The sequence below is a fragment of the Siniperca chuatsi genome, linkage group LG10 (genome assembly GCF_020085105.1).
Source record: "Siniperca chuatsi isolate FFG_IHB_CAS linkage group LG10, ASM2008510v1, whole genome shotgun sequence".
NCBI classification, from domain to species: domain Eukaryota; kingdom Metazoa; phylum Chordata; class Actinopteri; order Centrarchiformes; family Sinipercidae; genus Siniperca; species Siniperca chuatsi.
In genome coordinates, this window is record NC_058051.1 from 30,040,755 (window position 1) to 30,060,154 (window position 19,400).

General features: G+C 44.7%; 2 long non-coding RNA genes and 1 other non-coding gene across 4 annotated transcripts in view; all 3 read left to right on the plus strand.

The window, feature by feature from the left end:
* LOC122882644 overlaps positions 1-4,301 on the plus strand; it is a 55,510-nt gene extending 51,209 nt beyond the window's left edge. The window contains exons 3-6 of one of the 2 annotated variants that reach the window (XR_006379419.1): positions 1,275-1,400; positions 2,130-3,587; positions 3,692-3,883; positions 4,029-4,301. This is a non-coding gene — a long non-coding RNA (uncharacterized LOC122882644). The remainder of the gene's footprint in view (positions 1-1,274; positions 1,401-2,129; positions 3,588-3,691; positions 3,884-4,028) is intronic. The other variant, XR_006379418.1, reaches the window with a different exon arrangement.
* On the plus strand, positions 149-254 carry LOC122883824. The gene has a single exon (XR_006379744.1). It is a non-coding gene; the product is annotated as a U6 spliceosomal RNA (small nuclear RNA).
* A 144-nt stretch (positions 4,302-4,445) lies between the features above and the next one.
* On the plus strand, positions 4,446-7,023 carry LOC122882643. Its single transcript, XR_006379417.1, has 4 exons — positions 4,446-4,674; positions 4,889-5,382; positions 5,479-5,697; positions 5,798-7,023. It is a non-coding gene; the product is annotated as an uncharacterized LOC122882643 (long non-coding RNA).
* The last annotated feature ends 12,377 nt before the right edge of the window (positions 7,024-19,400 follow it).

A 19,400-nucleotide genomic window follows, 5' to 3' on the forward strand; every position in this document is an offset into this window, starting at 1 on the left:
TATATAGCAATTGCAAGTATTGTGAGGTCAACATTTGTGATGCTTCGGGTGTTGCTTACTAGGGATTGCAGCCCTCTAGCCTGCACTGCTGCAAAGGGGTTCTTTGGCCAGTAGGGGATTAAAAGTTAGGCAGCAAGGTGGGGTTTGTGTGCTTGCTCCGGCAGCACATACGATAAATTGGAATCGATACAGAGAAGATTAGCATGGCCCCTGCGAAAGGATGACACGCAAATTGTGAAGCGTTTCCACATTTTGATGTGCCGGTTTTGCCTCGGGAAATGCGGGTGATGCGTGTCCTTCATAAGTGGCTGGAATTCCCGGCGTTCGTGGTGGCTTTTCCCAACCGATGTCATTACGTGGTGAATGCCAGCGGCAAGGAGGCAACACCTTGTCCAGAAGGTGTATTGTTGCGACGTGAAAGACAAGAAAACTCTCGCCAAACAGTCCCTAACATTGCAGTGGCATGTAGAACCTTATACAGTGTTGCTTGTCCTGGAGCTGATTCCGCAGAGAGATGCTCAAGAGTTTGTCTAAGAGGCTCCCAGTTGTCCTGGGATGTGTCATGGGAGGGGATGAGTAGGTTTTGGGGGCCCGAGGTTTAGCCTCCGGCCTGAAGGAAAAAGTGCGAATCAAAGCTTCCAGCGCCCTGACCTAAAAGTTCTTGCTGGCTACAACCACAGTGAGTCGGACGTAGCAAACATGACGTTATCAAGAAGGTAGCCAAGGCAGTTGTTGACTTAGTCTAATTCCTTTACCCAAACCAGGGACACAAGTCAAACTGGGGCCCTATGCTTTGGCATCCCATACTGGCTATCAGAGCCAGACGACAGCAAAAGGTGGGCGTGTCCCAAGTGCTCAGAATAATATATTTGGCATGAAGAACGTTGCACAGTGTGGCTTATCCTGGAGCTGATTGTGCAGAGAGATGCTCAAGAGTTTGTCTAAGAGGCTCCCAGTTGTCCTGGGATGCTTCTCACTTGCCTTTTAATTTACAGGTGCAGTGAGTTACTTTAGGCAAGTTTCAAGTCTCATCTTGTAGCCTCAGATGAAAAATTTAATAAAGGTTTGAATATTGTGATGTCAAAATTCGCATGGCCCCTCTTATCATATGTGTTATATGCTAGATTCAACTTTTTTAAAGTGTGAGAATGTAAGTTTTAATAAACTAGTAACATCGATATGTCATAATTTCTTCATAATCATTAGCATTTACTTTTTCTTCCCTATCTTGAAGCGTTTACTGCACTGCTCTGCTGATCATTTTCTCTGTTTAGATGGAACATCCTACATTCAAGCAGTCACCTAATGGTCAGGAGAGGCAGGCCTTTTTTGGCTTCGGGGACTTTAAATTTGAGACCCTGCAGAGCCTGTACAATTCTTAGGACCCCTAAAAAGTTCCGGTATGTTATGACAAAATGTGGATTATAATATATTTGTGTCCTATGATGTGTGTAGTGGTATATGGACCCAAATGTACATGACCAGGAAGCATAATGGAGTGAAGTAGCTGGATGGCTACAGTGTTTATTGAGGGTAATGTGATTGACAGGCATTTACAGGCAGACCGGTAAGTAGACAGGTAAACAAACAGTTAAAAGGCAAATCTGTTACCGGCTGGTAGTGGTGTAAGCAGGGACGTGAGTCCAAGGTGGTAAATCAATTCAAATAGGGAGCAGGCAAGTTACAAAATACAGGATCCAGCCAAGGTCCAAGGGAGACAAACAATCCAAAAAACAGAACTTACAGTAAAACTGCCAGGTAATTTGGGCACTGGAACCAGGTGCAACAAAAAGTTCACCAAACGGCGACACACACAAAGATCAGGAGAACTCACAAGACAAGACCAACAACTCACACGGCAAGAATCGCTCAGTAGGAACAATACCATGTTTAACAACGATGACCCAACACTGAACAAAAATAGAGACAATGAGACACAGGTGTAACCAATCAAGGAAGGACCAACATTCAAAACTGGAGAGAAAACAAAGACAGGAAATAAAAACCACAAGATACACCAGGGAAGGAACCCACTACAATATAAAACAGGAAGTGACAACACCTAAACTACCACAAGTTGCTGACCATCAGTGATAACATTGATATGACAAATTGTCTAATTTACTTAGATTTGTCAACCTCCTCCAGAGGAAGGCGCCATCTCACAGCACGCAGATGGAGAACGCCGTCCGCTACGTCAGGATCAGAGACAGACAGAGAGATACTGCTGCTGCAGCTGCATCCACCACCGCCACAGACAGAGCCACGGCCACCACCGGCGGCGGCGGCAGCAGCAGTAGCAGCACAGCCTCTGTCTCGGCCGCAAGCCAGGGAGCTAGGAGTGCATCACATTACGTGTTTTATGTTAAAGCTGCCTGAATTCGATGTACCTGTATGAACTTTCTGAAGACATTTTAGTGTTTGTCCTGTTGTTACATTATAGATGTTGTTGTGTGTATGTGTGTGCCGTAGAGGAGTGTAAGTAAAAAGTGAAGTCATATTCATGTAACATATTGTAAATAACAAAGACTTGAATTCTGTCATGGTTTTGGGTTTGTATTTGATTAGTTCCTGTTTTATTTTGAAATATTCTCCTTCCCTCGTGTAAGATTTGCTTCCTGTCTTTGATTCCTGTGATTGTTTTTCACCTGTGTCTCGTTGTCTGTAAGTGTATTTAAGTCTGTGTCTTCATCTGTTCTGTGTGTTAAGTGTCTGGACCCTAGTGTTCTGTGGTTCTTGGATTTATGTGCTGTTTCTGGTGTATTTTCATTTATGGACTTTTGGATTTTGTGCTTTGGTGTCTACCTGTTGGACTTGTTTGCCTTTTTTTTTTAAAAATGCTTTCCTGGTTGTGACTGCTGCCTACCTGTAACCCGAGTAAGTCTTGTTCTTTTTATTAAAACTGTTTCCTGGCTTGACACTTAAACATGACAAATTCATTTTTGATTTTCCTTGTTGTTTTGCTTTATAAATGTTTCCGTAATCAGAAGGACAGGAAACGTCAGGGTGGAAGCCTGGTGCAAGTCTCTAATCATTAACCCACACGCTGGCCAATCACCAGTCAAAACATCATTAACGAGTGCACCTGCAGATTCACATTTTCTTTATCGTTTCTCTAGTTACCCGCATAACTCATCCAGGTGCTGCCTTCATCCCTCAGCAAGTCTAATCTGTTATCATTTTGTCTCATCCTTACTTTCTCTCTACAAACTGCCTTCTGTGCTCCTGCTCTGTTGATGCAGCTTGGCTGAGCATCTGCCCATCATTCATCATTCAAATCTAATTCTTTCATGTTACTGAAACATTTTATTTCTCTTTAAGCCTCAGATGTACAGGCTCTCTTGCTCCTGCAGCATCCACCTTTTGCCACCACCTCAGCAGTGCCACAGAAGGGGGCTGGTGTCTGTGCTGTGCCGGGCGAGCCCACAGACGAGGAGCTGCTGGAGGCCACACGGGAGCAAGACCACCCCCTACAACCTCCAGCAGCCCTCGTCACGGTCCAGCTACAGTGTCACCAGCTTCCTCCACCAGAGGAGTTGCCCGAGCCAGCCTTCTTCCCTCCCCCACCACCTGTTGACAGTGCTGAGGTAAGGTTCTCTGTCAAACAGTAAATGTTGCTCATCAGACCTCAGATGCCCACCCCCATAAAGTGATGTCCTCAGATATTAAAGGTCCCTCTATGTTCCTCTAGTTCTCTCTCCCGCTGCTACCTGAGTCCTGGCAGGCAGGATGCCACATCAGATCTGGCATCTGCAGCTGACATAACCCCAGCCTTTGTGCATTGGGTCCATGACAAAGGCTGGGCTGTACAGGACCATCCGGAGGGTCCTGGACATCTATGGCTGGTATCTCATGGCCACTGAGTACCTGGAGTGTTGTCAATGTAAGAAGAAGGTGGGAGGGTGGTCACAGGGCACGTCTTGATCCTGAAAACAGTATCCAGATGACTACGACGGAAACCTTTTCTACGATGAAACACTCTTGGACGAATGAGGGACTACAGTCTTCTTTTTGTTGTGTTTCTGCAGGCTGTCCTGTGACCTGAGGGTCCCGCACTCTAGGAAACAGTGCTACTCGGCTGTGCAACACTCGGACGCTTGGATGCGGAGAGCGATCCAGAACCTTGGCATGTGCGAGCAGTTCCTGTCCTTGTGCTCTGTTAGGGGGCAGTTTCCACCACCGCGGCAGATGCTCCCTCTGCTTTCACCTGTCTGGCTGCTAACGGTGTGCGGCTGGACAAGTACAAGGCCAGGATCACATCCACCTTAGGATCCATCTTGAAGATGGATTCAACCAAGTAGGCAAGTAAAGTTTCTCACAATGTCATATTTCCTCACAGTTGCTTTTAGACAACAGCTGTGTGTGTGTGTGTGTGTGTGTGTGAATTCAAATTGGCTCAGAAACACAAATTAACATTAGAAATCTCTGTCCGTCACTCCAGGTGACGAAGAAGCTCGCCAGTACTGCTTCTGACACGGCTGCCTGGGTTACTAACATAGGTAACGAGCAGACAGGTCCTCATCAGCGTCCTCAACTCCTCTGACGGCCTGTCCAGTATGGCGGCCGGATTGACGAGGCGGTACTGACTTGCCGATGTACCCCCTCCCCAGCTGATCTAAGTGGACTGTGACTGCTGCAAGAGACGGTGTGTCAAAGACAGCTGCCTTGTTTCAGGTATGAAAATGAGACTGTAAATACTTCTACTCATAAGAGTAGAATTATAATAATATGACTTCTTACATGTTACACATTACTATAGTCCTAAGCAATGATAGGTTTTATTCGAGCTGATTACAACATCATAAAAACAGTGTTTTATAATATAAAGAAATGTATTCAAATAATCAAACGGATGAAAAACAAACCAGATTATATTTCATTCCCACAGGAGTGGGGACAGCTCATGGTTCGACTGGACATCTGGCACCTGATGCGACGCTTTGCAGCAGGTGTCACCACCGAGAGCCACAAGCTTTACCCCCACCCCTTCATGAGGCAGCTGTCTCACTGCATCTTCGAGGTGGACCCCAGAGATTGCCGCCATCTCACTGAGGCTAAGCGGTCCCAGCTGTAGGGGAAGCATGGGATGGTCAGCCTGACTGACGCCGAGGATCTCCAGGGATGAGTGGAGGCTCCACTGTCGCCGCCGGACGCACTCCTCATCCAGGACCTCAACACCTTTGGCGGTGCAGCAGGACACAACAACCTGGACATCCCATTGCTAGACGCTCCAGGACATATGGCGTATGCAGAGGCGCCACCTCAGCTGCATTCAGGACCCACCAGGCGTGCAGCTGAACACCCAAACTGGCAGGCTGACAAAGGGTCAGCCTGCTGGTTTATCATTGCACGAGGGACTCCACCTCAACCGGTTCATCCCAGGTACTTATTTCATGTGTCTCACAGCTTGAAATACAATACTCTGCATTCACACTTCATGCCAACATCCTTTTGATCCAAAACCTTAACATTCCTCAGGTACGCGAGCTAGTGCCAAGCACTTCGAGGCATTCCTGGTTGATGGAATGGTGAGGTGAATGAGGACTGCGCAGGACTGAGTCCCCAGGATCTCTCCAGATCATGGTCCCTCATCTTCACGGACGTGGCCATTAGAGAGGCAGTGCTGGCCAGCCCGAGGTTGATGGCTCAGACCGAAATTCAGCTCTTTAAGCTGAACCAGTGGACCCTGTCCCAGTGGTGAGTTTAACATGAAGCTGTGTTGATGTGCTGTAATCTGTACTGTGATTGCACTTTTAATAAAACTGAAGAGACTAAAAAGAGCCTGTTTGCCTTTCAGGTTCTCTCGACACCAGAAAGAGGGGGAGGGCTGTGCTGGAGTAGGGAATTGGCGTTGTCCCTGCTGCAGCTGTTGCTCTCCAGCCTCTCCCTCTAGTAAAAAGGCTGTTGTCTATGCAGGTGGGACAAGGACAGCCCTTTTCACTTTGATGTCCCCGAGGAGCAGCCTGGACCGACCAGCAGGGGTCTGCTTCCTCCTCCTCCCACTCCAGATGAGGAGCAGCCTGGCCCCTCATGGTGGCCTTCTCCCTCCTCCAGCACAGCTCCCGGGTGACACGGTCACATCTGCCCCTGCTGCTCAGCATCCTCCTCTTCTTGCAGCCCACCATGTGCCCAGGACTGCGGCATACAGGAAGAGGAAGGCGGCCGAAGCTGTTGCGAGGGCACCAGCAGACGTCACAGTACACCTGCAGCAAGTGTGGCCAGCCCAAGAGGATCGACACTGGCCTCACTCACATTGCAGGTGTGTCCTACTGTGGAGGACTAGAGGGAGGAAATGCAGGGGACTGAGGGACTTTTAAATTATTTTATTTGTTTATTTCATACGTTATTTTTAAAGGACATTTTATTTTTTCTTAATACTTTTGTTGGATGTAGAGTCGTGTTTGTCACCTCCGCATGAATGTCAGTCCAATATTCTCTCTCTGTTAGCTCTGTCTGGTCTCCAGCAGCTCCTGAGGGAAATACTGCTAAATGCTCAAATATGTTCTCCAGCTGGTCTGTCTGTCTGCTGCTGAGCAGGTAGTGTACAGTGGCTTTTTACAAATTATTTAAAATAAACTTTCTGCACTTTGTTTGGAAGCTTTATTGTTTTCTGATGCATTACTCAACTTCTGACAGTTAAACATGACTTAACTGTAAGGGTTCAAAGGTCAAAATTGTCTAGTGAGTACTCAAATGTGCAACATAACTAAACAAGCATGGCAGCAGTTGTTAACATTAATAACAGAACTCAGTTGAATCTATCAGCTCATGTGAATTAGAACAAAATACACCATTAAATCTTGTTGTTAAAACTTTAATGCTAAAATTGTGTTATCACTCTATAATTGATAAATACACTCTGATGAAGCCTGTATATACTTTTCAATTTCTCAGGATTGTCAGCTTCTGGCTGAGTTCGTCATGGTCCTCGTTAGGACTCCGGTGCTGCAGCTGGATGTAGCGACTTCTTTAATCGGGTATCAGCAATTTAAGTTCGCTAATAAAGTTTCCTCCTTTATGAATCAAGTCTTTGAGTCTCTTTCGCTCCATCTTTCTGTCTCTCACTATTTCTGCTTCTCTGCACCACATGGCTGGCTCATTTCTAACTTTGTCTTGTTAGATCCTTTTAGCAGGCTTCTTTCTTTGAGTTGTTGGATATCTGCATTTTCCCAACATTTTCTGTGTGCCTTTCTGTGAGTCAGTTAAGGCCAGTGGGCCTCAAGATCCAGTAAGGCGCATACATGGTAGGCCTAACATATGTTCCTACAGCTACACACATATATAGGTTATCCATACACATATCTGTAACAGTAAATTAAATAGTAAAATTAATTACACAAGTTATTTCTGTCTTTTGTCTTCCTGCTTCATCATGGCAGGGTAAACAGCAGAAACTCAGGAAGACTCCTCCCTGAGGACGGGGCTTAAGCAACACAGAGTAGCGTAAATGTCTGAGTTCTCAGACCATTTTCACAATTGAGAATGACTTCCGGATGGGAGCCGAAACGTCTTGATTCTGAAAACAGCGTCCAGATGAAAACGACTGAAACCTTTTCTACGATGGAACACTCCTGGACGAATGAGGGACGACACCGTCTCATGACAATTAACTTTAGTTTTTGTTGGTATTTGATAACTGCTAATAAATAGAACAATTTGTGTAGGGGCAAGTAAAAATTGACTTAGGGCAAGTAGATTTCTGACCCACTTGCCCGAGTGGAGAAAAAAAACCTTAACATTAAACCCTGAGTGTTTATTTATAGAACTGGTTGACCATGTATACAAATTTGTTCAAGGAAGCAGCCTTCTGAGTACCTTTGCATAGTCATATCGGTGTAAAATCCTCATAGAAAAGGCCTATTTTCATTCCATCTCAAAAATTGAAAACACTACATCAGCCGCCATGTCGGAAATCTGTGAATCTTTGCCCTCTGGTATTGCTATCTGTCTCAAAAATCCAATATTGGTCGGGCTCTACAGAAACCTCGAGCAGAACCAAAGTCAGGGTGGGCGGCCATCTGCCGCTGCCCGTTGAGAGAGAGACATCTAAGCAACACATTAATTTAATGGAATCAGCCGATCCCGAAAATGCTAATTACCTACTTCTCGTGGACGATACGATAACCGATCATTTCACATTTTTGTATTTTTAAAAGATGTCCATAACCTGTAGTTTATGCACACCTGAGGTTAAGAAAGGCTAAGATGTAGCGAGCAAAGACGGATGATTTAATATTCCCTAGCTCTGACCTACCTAACCAAATCTGACTGCCATCGCTATTGCTAACACAACAAAAACAAACAACCGTTCTGACTCTTCAAATGTTCATTTATTTTTTTCTAATAAAGTCTCAAAAAACTTCACAAACATACTTTGGCTTTCATAGAACATAAAGCCTATCAAACGTTTTGCATAAGAAATAAATCATTATTATGGGCCGATAATTTATTGCCCCCGATGTATATCGTGCTAGTAATTATAGTCAGATCTCCTTGTGCCCTAATGATGGCACAGTGATATTATAAGCCTATTAATTTACACATTCACTCAGTCTTTGCCAGCTGTCCTTCCTGCATCTGGCTGCTGCAACTGTGTTGCTCGCGTGTTTAACCTCTTCGTGTTTTCTCTACGCAGTACCCTTGCTAATTTTGTTTACATATTGTCTCTTCGATATATATTCCAGTGAACAAATGCAGTGCATCTATATAAATTTGGGCTGGTTACATTATAGCTGGTGTTAAATAACTTTTGCACGTGTGGAGAAATGTGCAGTTTGGTAAGCAGGTGAAATATCCTCTGTTTTGAGTTGCCCTTGAACCTCTCGCGTCCCTTTTCTGCTGCGTGTATTTGGTGGCCAGGTGTCAATCTGTAATTAGCCAATCAGAGATTAGTATCGTGACCTTCCGGGTGGGACCGGAAACAGCGAACAAACGGACTGAGGAGAAGCGGCGTTAGTCTCTGTTTGTAAGTTCAGTACACGGTTAAATTACTGCTGCCATTAAAGTTAAACCCCGGGAGTTTTATATCAGTGTAACGCCGGTTAAAACGGGTGTTTTGAAGCTGTGTTTTGGCGAGTAAGCCTGCTACTCTGGCGCGGCCGCGTGCGGACCGTTGCTAACCGCCGTTAGCTGTCCGAGAGACCGGGCGCGTGCTGGACGCCCATTTTTGCCCCGAGTTTTTGAGTGAGTACGGACACTTGAGGAATGTAGTAATACGGACGTTTACAGGTAAGACAGGGAGCTCATTATTGTTTGTGAATATTTGGCTAGTGATGCTGCCAGCCACACACACACACACCTGCTGCCGCCGCCGTACAGGTGCTCAGGACGTCAGAGGGACCTGCTTTTGCACGCGGACGGAGCCTCATGGCGGGTTTCTTCATCGCACAGCGGGACGGAGGGGTTTGAAAAGACTTTCAGAGTACAAAAGGTGAGTGAGCACAGGTAACATTTTCCTTGATGTTGGGTCAACAGAACATTTTAAAGGTGTGAATCACCTGAATGTGGCTGGGGCAACGTAGTATTATTAACGTCCTCTGTTGGTATCACAACGTCTGCTTTACGTATTAAATTATGTAGTACTTACGTAAAAACGTAAGACCAGGGCCCCGTTGCTGCGACGTCACAAAACAATGTTGTGGATACGTTACAATTACGTTCTAAAACCGTCACATTTTAAATAATAATAATAATAATAATAATAATAATTAAAAACTTTATTTATAAAGCACTTATCAAAACAATGTGATTCACAAAAAATTAAATACCACAGTGAATGATAAAATACATAAAATAAAATAAAAAATAAACAGCCAGTTCAGGTAAAATCAGGATCTGCTTTCTGATAAAAATGTGTTTTGAGACGAGACTTAAACGAAGACTCTGACTCAGACAGCCTGATGTCTTCGGGCAGGTTGATCCAGAGCCTCGGGGCCCTGATGGCCAAAGCTCTGTCCCCCTTAGTTTTCATCCTGGACTCAGGAACAGACAGGAGACCCCATCGAACCTGTGTTTTTGTTAGAAGGAATAATCAAACGTCATTTATGGCCAATTTTGACAGCGCTATAAAGTGTGCTGCTCTGCTGCCAGTTGACTTGTCTATGATTGGTCATATGCTGCAAACACCGCTCCTTTTATGCCTCTAGATTCATGATACAGGCCTCTGGAGGGCTGCAAATAATGATTTGCATAATGAGGTTTTTATTTATTGATGTAACTTTAAATTATTTAGCCACTTTCATAACTGTATGGTCAATTTGTTGTTAGTTTAGACTAAGATTACAACACATCAACACAGCTTCATGTTAAACTCACCACTGGGACAGGGTCCTCTGGTTCAGCTCAAAGAGCTGGATTTCGGTCTGAGCCATCAACCTCGGGCTGGCCAGCACTGCCTCTCTAATGGCCATGTAGTCTGTGAAGATGAGGGACCACCGAGTCCTCATGATCCCTCTGGAGCGCGGGGTGGAGATGACAGAGCTGCTAAGAAATAAATACCTTTATGATGGTAACCGGTTGAGGTGGAAGGACTCCAGAGATGTGGGGCCCCTAGCGCAGCGACAAACCGACAGGCTGACTCAGCCCTTTCCCAGCCTGGGTGTACAGCGGCACGCCCTGTGGGTCCTGAATGCAGTTGAGGTGGCTCCTTTTGCGTACTGCATATGTCATGAATGCAGAGAGTTTCTAGCAACGGACTGTCCAGGTTGTTGCATCCTGCTGCACCGCCAAAGGTGTTGAGGTCCTGGATGAGGAGTGCGTCCGGCACCGACAGTGGAGCCTCCACTCATCCCTGGAGATCCTCTGGACCACCTCGGTGTCAGTCAGGCTGACCATCCCGTGCTTCCCCTGCAGCTGGGATCCCTTAGCCTCAGTGAGACGGCGGCCATCTCCAGGGTCCACCTCAAAGATTCAGTGAGACAGCTGCCTCATGAAGGGGGGGGGGGAGGTAAAGCTCGTGGCTCTCGGTGGTGACACCTGCTGCGAAGCGCCGCTTCAGGTGCCAGATGTCCAGTCGAACCACGAGCTGTCCCGACTCCTGTGACGAAAAAATATAATCTGGTTGTAATCTGTTTGATTATTTAAATACACTTTTATATTGTTTTATGCATTTCAGCAGAATCCTCAGCCTCCAAACTTTGGTCCAGTTCAAAGATCAGCTTACTTTTCTAAACTCTAAATGTAGACATAACATGCAGCCTGACCCTTGCGTTGTCTCCATTCCCCATGTTAATTCTGCCTCTTATCCACTTTCAACCCATTACAATTTCAGCGTGGGAGTACAGTCTCCCATATGAACTCCTCCTCTTGCATCCTTGATATCATCCCCACTAAGCTGCTCAAGAAGGTATTTCCCAGTGTTAGTCCTGTTTATTTAGCAAATCTTTAACAATTCTCTGGTCTTGATCTTTCCAGAATGTCTTAAGCATGCCATTGTGCACCCATTGCTAAAGAAACCCGTGACGGCCCTGTTTTGTTCTTCCTTGTGGGCCGTGTTTTTCCCCTTTTTTAATCCAGGAAGTGATGGGTGGAGCTGAGAACTTGCGTGAGCAGGTTTGGATCAGGAAGTTATAAAACAGACCTGTAAGATCCTCTCGCTCTCTTCCCCTGGCCTGCCGACTGATATTATTCTTTGTACCTTGTTTCTCACTCATACACTCTCACAAAATGGGGGCTCGTCCGTTTTCTTTGTCTGGTAAGTATTCTAAGGCTGAGTTAGAAGCTTGTTGTATTCTGCTGTTAAGTTGGAACTAGTACTAGTTGTTTCAATGGTCTTACACTAATCTGCACTAGTAAAGGTTTGGGGCTTGTCTTTTAGAGGATCGAGTGAATTAGTCTCACGTATGACTTGAGTTTGAGCTTTGGGAGGCCTCGTAGTCTAGAGTTTTTGCTATTGGTTGTGTTTGAGATCAGTTTGGTTGAGGTTCCTGTAGAGTTTATTGCCTTGTTGTGTCAGTTGTGCATCTTGTCGGGGGTAGGGCTGGAGACAATTTTGCAAATGTAGTGCGGTGGTGGCAGTGTTGATTGTTTGGGGTGCACATGTTAGAATTGGAGCTTTCCCCGGTAGGATGAAGGAACGTTTCTCCTTTTGGGATTCGTTCATAAAATCTCGGTAGTGTTGCAGCGAACACGGCTAGAGCAGTTGTCTCGGGGGCACGTCCCTGGACTCGAGGGGGGTCGCTGTTTGCGCAGTTGCCTTCCTCGTTCTGGTGGTTTTTAGTGCATAATTACCCACTGTAAGTAACTGCATGAAGACTAGGGTTGAGATTTAATGAGTTTCTGGGTAGGTAGTTAGCGGGAATGCTCTAATTTGTGCTGCACCTAAAGGATCAATACTGTCCCATTATGGCTACTGTTACTAGCTTTGCTCAGTCTCCATCTGAGGAACTTTTGAATAGTTGTACAAAAGAGCAGCTTTTGAGGCTTGCCAAGCGTTATGACTATGTTTGGGGAAAAACGGTTTGAGGAGGAAATTAACACCGTTAACATGTACTAACTGATCGAAACAACAAACAATCGAGCTGATAGATAGGATTTAAACCAGCTTAGTGCTGTCCTGTGAAAATGTTCCGAGATACAGCAGCAAAGGATTAATTTATTCTAGCTTCTGTGCTGCCCTTTTCTCCCTCGGATACTGGGGATTGTTGGTACGGGGAATGGGTTTAACCACTCTGTATGTTCCTTTGCACAAAGCCAGTCTTGATGGGGGAAGATGTAATTCTGGGTAATGACAATCATGTCTGGGCTGAGGGTTTCCTGCCTGTTAAGTGTACACGTTATTTTTAAATAATTTTTAAAGGAACCAGATGATTGCAGACAGTTCACTGATGTCTTCACAGCATGTGCTGTGACACGGGCAATGACTAGAGAAGTTGGATTCTTCAGTTCAGGAAAAAGTGATTTTTGGAAATTGATTTGCATGTACCTGAATCTCTTCCTATCTCCCAGAAGGAGCTTATCACTGAACAGCGAGCAGATGCTGTTTTGAGTGAGCTGTTTGACCAGGTGCGGCCTAACAATGAAGCTGAAAGTGCAGCCTTTGGGTATTTCTTGCAGAGTGAAGTATTGGTCCGTAAGTCGGTTCCCCCAGGGTTTTGACTGTGTGGGTGATCCGGTGGTCCAAATAGTGGTACCAACTAAGTACTGAAATGAAGTGTTGAAGTGTTCTCATGACCAGGCAGGGCATTTGTTGCAGCTTACATTAAGACTTGCCATACATGTCAAGTAACGGGTAAGCCAAATCCATCAAACCAGCCTCACTTTGTCCCTGTAGTGGACAACCCATTTGAACATTTAATCGACTGTGTTGGGACTTTGCCGAAGTCAAAATCAGAGTCTGAGTATTGAGTGTGATGTGCCAGGTCACGCGTTATCCTGCCGCCTATCCATTGCGTACTATTACGGTAATAGTACGCAATGGATAGGCACATTTTTACATATTACACATTTCCCTGTCCATATATTATACAGAAATCCTGACGTTTCCTGTCCTTCTGATTATGGAAACATTTATTAACAATGTTACATGAATATGACTTTACTTTTTACTTACACTCCCATGTCAACTACCGCCTTGACCAGCTCTTCATCTGAAGGCTCCTCAGATGGTGTTGAGGGAGGAGCTGGTCTGAAGGGGGCTGTATCTGTATTTAATTTAGGCTAGACCTGTCTGGAAATGCAGGCTTAAGGACCACCAGCTTCTTAATCTTTGCCTGCATTTCCACTGCAGACAGAACACCAGAACGTCCAGAGACAAAGGCCGCAAACCTGTAATAAGAATAAATGACACACAACAACATCTATAATGTGACAACATGACAAACACTAAAATGTCTTCAGAAATGTCATCCAAGTACCTTGAACTCACGCAGCTTTAACAAATCATGTACTGTGATGCACTCCTGGCTTGCGGCTGAGACAGAGGCGGTGGTGCTGCTGGTTGCAGTGGTGGATGCAGCAGCTCTCTGCTCCTGATGTAGCGGGCGGCGTTTTCCTCTGGAGATACAAATCTGTGTAAATCAGACCGTTTGTCATATCCTTCTCATCATCTATGGTCAGTACAGCAACTAAATTATAATCCACATTTTATGACAATATACCGGTTCTTTTTGGGGTCCTCGGACTCGTACAGGTTCTGCAGGGTCTTGAATTTGAAGTCCCCGAAGCCATCAAGGGCCTGTCCCCCCTGACCGGGCTGGAGGGACTTCTCCTGCGCCTCGTCAAATGCCCGGTGGAACCTGACTGTCTCCATAAAGTCGGGGTACGCTGAGGAGTAGCTGGTGAAGGCATCCTGTAAGTTAAACCTGCCATCACTGTTTTTTTTAATTGTATCGTATGAATCAAACTGAAGGACTCCACCTTGTTGGCCATCAGCGTGGACCGAGACCCTGTCCTCTCTCGCTCCTTCAGGCGTAGCCCACGTCGTTCTCCAGGAGCCAGTGGAAGGTCTTGCCCTGGTACCGGCCGAACTGGACCTTCCACCAGCTAAGGACGAGGATGGCGTCGGCAGAGGAGACGTTGGCCCAGGCCCCAGCATCCACCTCCTCAGGCTTATTTGCCCCATTTGTTGTTTGGCACCTGGCTAGGGTACTGGAGACTTAAATGCTTGGATGTGGCTTTACAGATTGCACTTATTTATTGATTGTTTTGTTTTAAAAGGTAACTTGTATGTCTTAACTATGTGATGTTTTTTTTTTTTTTTTTTTTAAAAAAAACTAATCTTTTCGAAAGAAAGAAATCAGCTGCAGTTCAGCATAAGGACTTGTGCTTATTTTAACCTATGAACTCTCACTTGTGTTTAAATACTGTATAATGGTGAAATTAAGAGACACTACTTCCTCAGAGCGTTAGCATAGAATATGGTAGCATAAGCATTACATGTCTTTTTACATATATTACATTTTATTTGTATAGCGCCAATTAATAACTTATCTCATTGCACTTTTCCTATAAAGAGGGTCTAGACTGTACTCCTCTTATAATATTATTTACAGACACCCAACAAATCGCACCGTGAGCAAGCATTTGGTGACAGTGGCAAGGAAACTTCGTTTTTTTGAGAGAGACACTGACTGTCAGACTGACAAGGTGCACTCTAAATCCTGACTGAAAATACTCAAACTATTGTTATTTAGAAAGTCACACAACTGATTGGCGACTGCTTTCTCAAGGATCTTAGAGAGAAAGGTTAGATATCGGTCTATAGTTGGCTAAAACCCCTGGATCAAGGGTGGGCTTTTTAATAAGCGGTTTAATAACAGCTTACTTTAGCTGCATTAGTGTAAAATGGACCTGGCGGCTAATCAGGACCAAGCATAATATCATCATCCAAAGAGGTCTGTAGTTGCTGAGTCTCATCATTCTGTTAGTGTATGGATGATCTGCTGTGTAACATTTGTTCCCACGACAACGCGATGCATACAGTTTGCGATAGGCCGACGGTAACTGCATGGCTTCGTTCAGTTGCAAATCGACGTAGGGCCTGCGACTCAACAAGTGCGCATCTATCTAGATATATATAGATATAGATAGAGATATAGATAGAGATATATAGAGAGATATATATATAGAGAGAGATATATAGAGATAGAGATATATATAGAGATAGAGAGATATATATAGAGAGATATATATAGAGATAGAGATATATATAGAGAGATATATATAGAGATAGAGATATATATAGAGAGATATATATAGAGATAGAGATATATATAGAGAGATATATATATATATAGAGATATATATAGAGATATATATATATATAGAGAGAGAGATATATATATCTCTATATATATATCTCTATATATATATATCTCTCTATATAGAGAGATATATAGAGAGATATATAGAGATATATATAGAGATAGAGATATATATAGAGATAGAGATATATATATATATATAGAGATAGATATATATATATATATAGAGATATATATATATAGAGATATAGAGAGAGATATATATATATATAGAGAGAGATGATAATCTATATCACAGAGAGAATATCGTCAGGAAAAGAATCAGTGAAAGGGCGATGCTTTTTATGGCAGATTTAAGCCGAAACTCTGAACATGACCTCCTCCGGAGCAGGTCATGTGTTGAGCGTAAGTTACCACGGTGATCGAGTTAGGTTAAAAGAGAGCCACCTTCGTGACACTTAAAACTCTGGCTTTAGGCTCAACATAGCTGGCTAAACCGCTAATCTTGCTTCGTAGTACGCCCCTCTGGTTCTCTGGTCCTGCTTTGGCTGCACTGCCTCTGTTTGAGTCTGTAAAAAGCTGTGCTGCGTTCAGGGTCCACTCTGAAAACAATCGTAGTTACAGTAATGACTGTAATAGCAATTGTTGGCGGTGGCGGTGTTACCATCAGTGCGTTTCACCACGGTGTATAAAACCGGTACGCTGGCACGTCGCTTGCTGTGAGGGGGGCGTGTTCAAGCTTAAGTGCTGTTAAGTTGCTCTTTGTTGTTCACCATCTTAGTTTAGCATGTTAGCATGCTAACATTAGCTAATTAGCAGTGAACACAGAGTGCAGCTGAGGCTGATGGGAGCGCCATCAGCTCTGCAGGTGTTCGGTCAGAAACCAAAGCGTCGGACGCGTTAACATGTCGACCTGATGGTGGCGCTAGATGGAAAGTCAGAGGATCAGCAGAGTTATTACAGTTCATCCTGAGGGGAACATGAACGATGAAGCACGTCTCATCAGCAGCTGCTGAGAGTTTGAAAAGTGGTGGAACAACTGAACAACTGCAACACTAGCTTCGCTGCAAACAGACTGTATAACAAACAAAACAGAGAAACAGAAATAAAAGAACAAACTAATGAAAACAAGACAGAAAAATGAACAAAAAGACAAATTATGTAAAGAAAGAAGTGTAGAGTGGTGGTGTAATCAGACCGCAGGCTGTTTCTTCTCAATTACAGCCTCCCACACTGCTCAGAGTGTGTGTGTCTATATAAAGACATGGACATCTCTGATTGTACGTGTGTTTGTGTTGTTGTGTGTATTAATGTGTGTGTGTTTCTTGCCGCAGTGCCACATCTCTCTCCTCCCACTCTGAAGCTAAAAACAAACGCAGCGGCTCTCATTACACACACCGAGAGTCCAATCGATACACCGAGGCCTCTGGGGGCCCGCCCTGCGCTCTGAGTGTTTGTGTGTGTGTTGACAGTCGGCTGTAAGTTAAGCCTGTTTAAGGCCGTGAGCGTAAAGTTGATCTGAGCTCAGGCTGTTTGGCTTCAGTCAAATAAACAATGAAACAACAGGAAACGATAACGCCGTGATGCGTTCACTGTCTTCTCCAGTAATACGTCTTCTCTGGCGATGCGTTCACCGTCTTCCTCTTTCGTGATGTGTTTACCGTGTGTCCTCGCATGATGCCTTTACTGTCTTCTGTGGTGATGCGTTTATTTTTGGCTCACTGTCTTCTCTCGTGATGCGTTCACTGTCCTCTCTCGTGGTGTGTTTGCCTTTTCTCACGATGCAGTAAGTGCTTTCTCCAGTGATGCATTTGCTGTTTTCTGTGGTGTGTTTACTGTTCTCACTTGTGATGTGTACCGTCTTGTCTTGTGATGCATTTACTTTCCCTGCTGGGGATTTGTTTACCGTCTCATTTGACGATGCGTTCACTGTTGCCTTCTGTGATGTGCTTATTGTTCTCTCTGAATGATGCGTTTGCTGTCTTCTTCGTAATGTGTTTACTGTTCTCTTTAGAGATGTGTTTACTGTCATCTCTGCTGATATGTTTACTCTCTGGTGATGCATTCACTGTCTCGCCTGGTGATGCCTTCACTGTCTTCTGCGATGTGTTAATTGTCTTTCCTCGTGATGTGTTTACTGTCATCTCTGCTGATATGTTTACTCTCTGGTGATGCATTCACTGTCTCGCCTGGTGATGCCTTCACTGTCTTCTGCGATGTGTTAATTGTCTTTCTTCGTGATGTGTTTACTGTCATCTCTGCTGATATGTTTACTCTCTGGTGATGCATTCACTGTCTCGCCTGGTGATGCCTTCACTGTCTTCTGCGATGTGTTAATTGTCTTTCCTCGTGATGTGTTTACTGTCATCTCTGCTGATATGTTTACTCTCTGGTGATGCATTCACTGTCTCGCCTGGTGATGCCTTCACTGTCTTCTGCGCTGTGTTAATTGTCCTCCCTCGTGATGTGTTTACTGTCATCTCTGCCAGTGCGCTCAGGGTTATTTTCTGGCGACGCGTTTACTGTTCCCTCCCGCGATGCGTTCATGTCTTCCCTGGTGATGTGTTTACTGTCCTGTCCTCTCTGGTGATAATTCTCAAGCGATGCATTCAGGGTTATTTTCTGAAGGGTGCGTTTACTCTCAGATGACACTTTCACTGTGTTCTCTGGCGATGAATAGAAAGACAGTAAAGAGTGTTTTCTTTCAGGCTGTGTGTTGTCAGACATGCTGTTGGTTTCTGTTGTGAAAACAAACTGACTGATTCTGTCATCGCACACACACACACACACACACACACACACTCTACACTGTCTATATTTAGCGGACTGCTGCAGGAGAAAACTCGTGAATTTTTTAAACTCTGTAACCCGACTTCTATCTCCGCTCTCTGCACTTCTGTCTCTCTCTCTCCGTCGGACATGTGGGGGATCGCCGTGGCAACCCCCTGGTTTCCCGGGGCGATTACAGAGCCCTGTTACATCATCACCCTGTCCTCGCACACATCTGTACTTGTGAGGACCTTCACTGACACCTTATAACCCTAAATTTACCGCTAACGTGTTAACCCAGAAGGAACTGGTGCTAGCTTGTCTTTTCAGCTCAGTACGTCGGGGCCGTACCCATCTGACCCTGCATATCACATCTCAAATTCATCGTCACAAAATGCTCTTTACAACGATTTATGGCCCATCTTTCTATTTCAGCATGTGACCTTTCACAGAAACAAAACGTATCGTTTGACACGGGCTTTCCTTTTTTCTTCCAGGCACCAGAGTCCAGTCTTCGGACGTGTTGGGGAAACCTTCTGAGGCCGACCTTGTAGCTCAGCGACTCTGATGGTAAGTCCTCAGCTCACTTTTTAAATTTGTTTTTAATCTTGGGATAGGCTGATCACCACAGGGGAGATAATGCTGCCGTTACGTCATAGATACTAGTTTACAACTTGTGAATACAGCTAACATATAAGTCTGGTGTCACTCTATAGTTTTCTTGTTGTGACTCAAACCAGCAATGAACTGACTTCATTAGAGAGACGGACACGTGGTTGGTTTGGGTCTGCACATGGGATTTGTACGTTCCCACCTGTTTTAATGTGCATTTAAAAAAAAAAAAAAAAAAAACCTTGTTGGAAATAGGTAGAAATAAAAAGTTGAAATGTCTCAAGAGCTTCCTGTCCGAGGCGTGGACGCTGTGCGTGG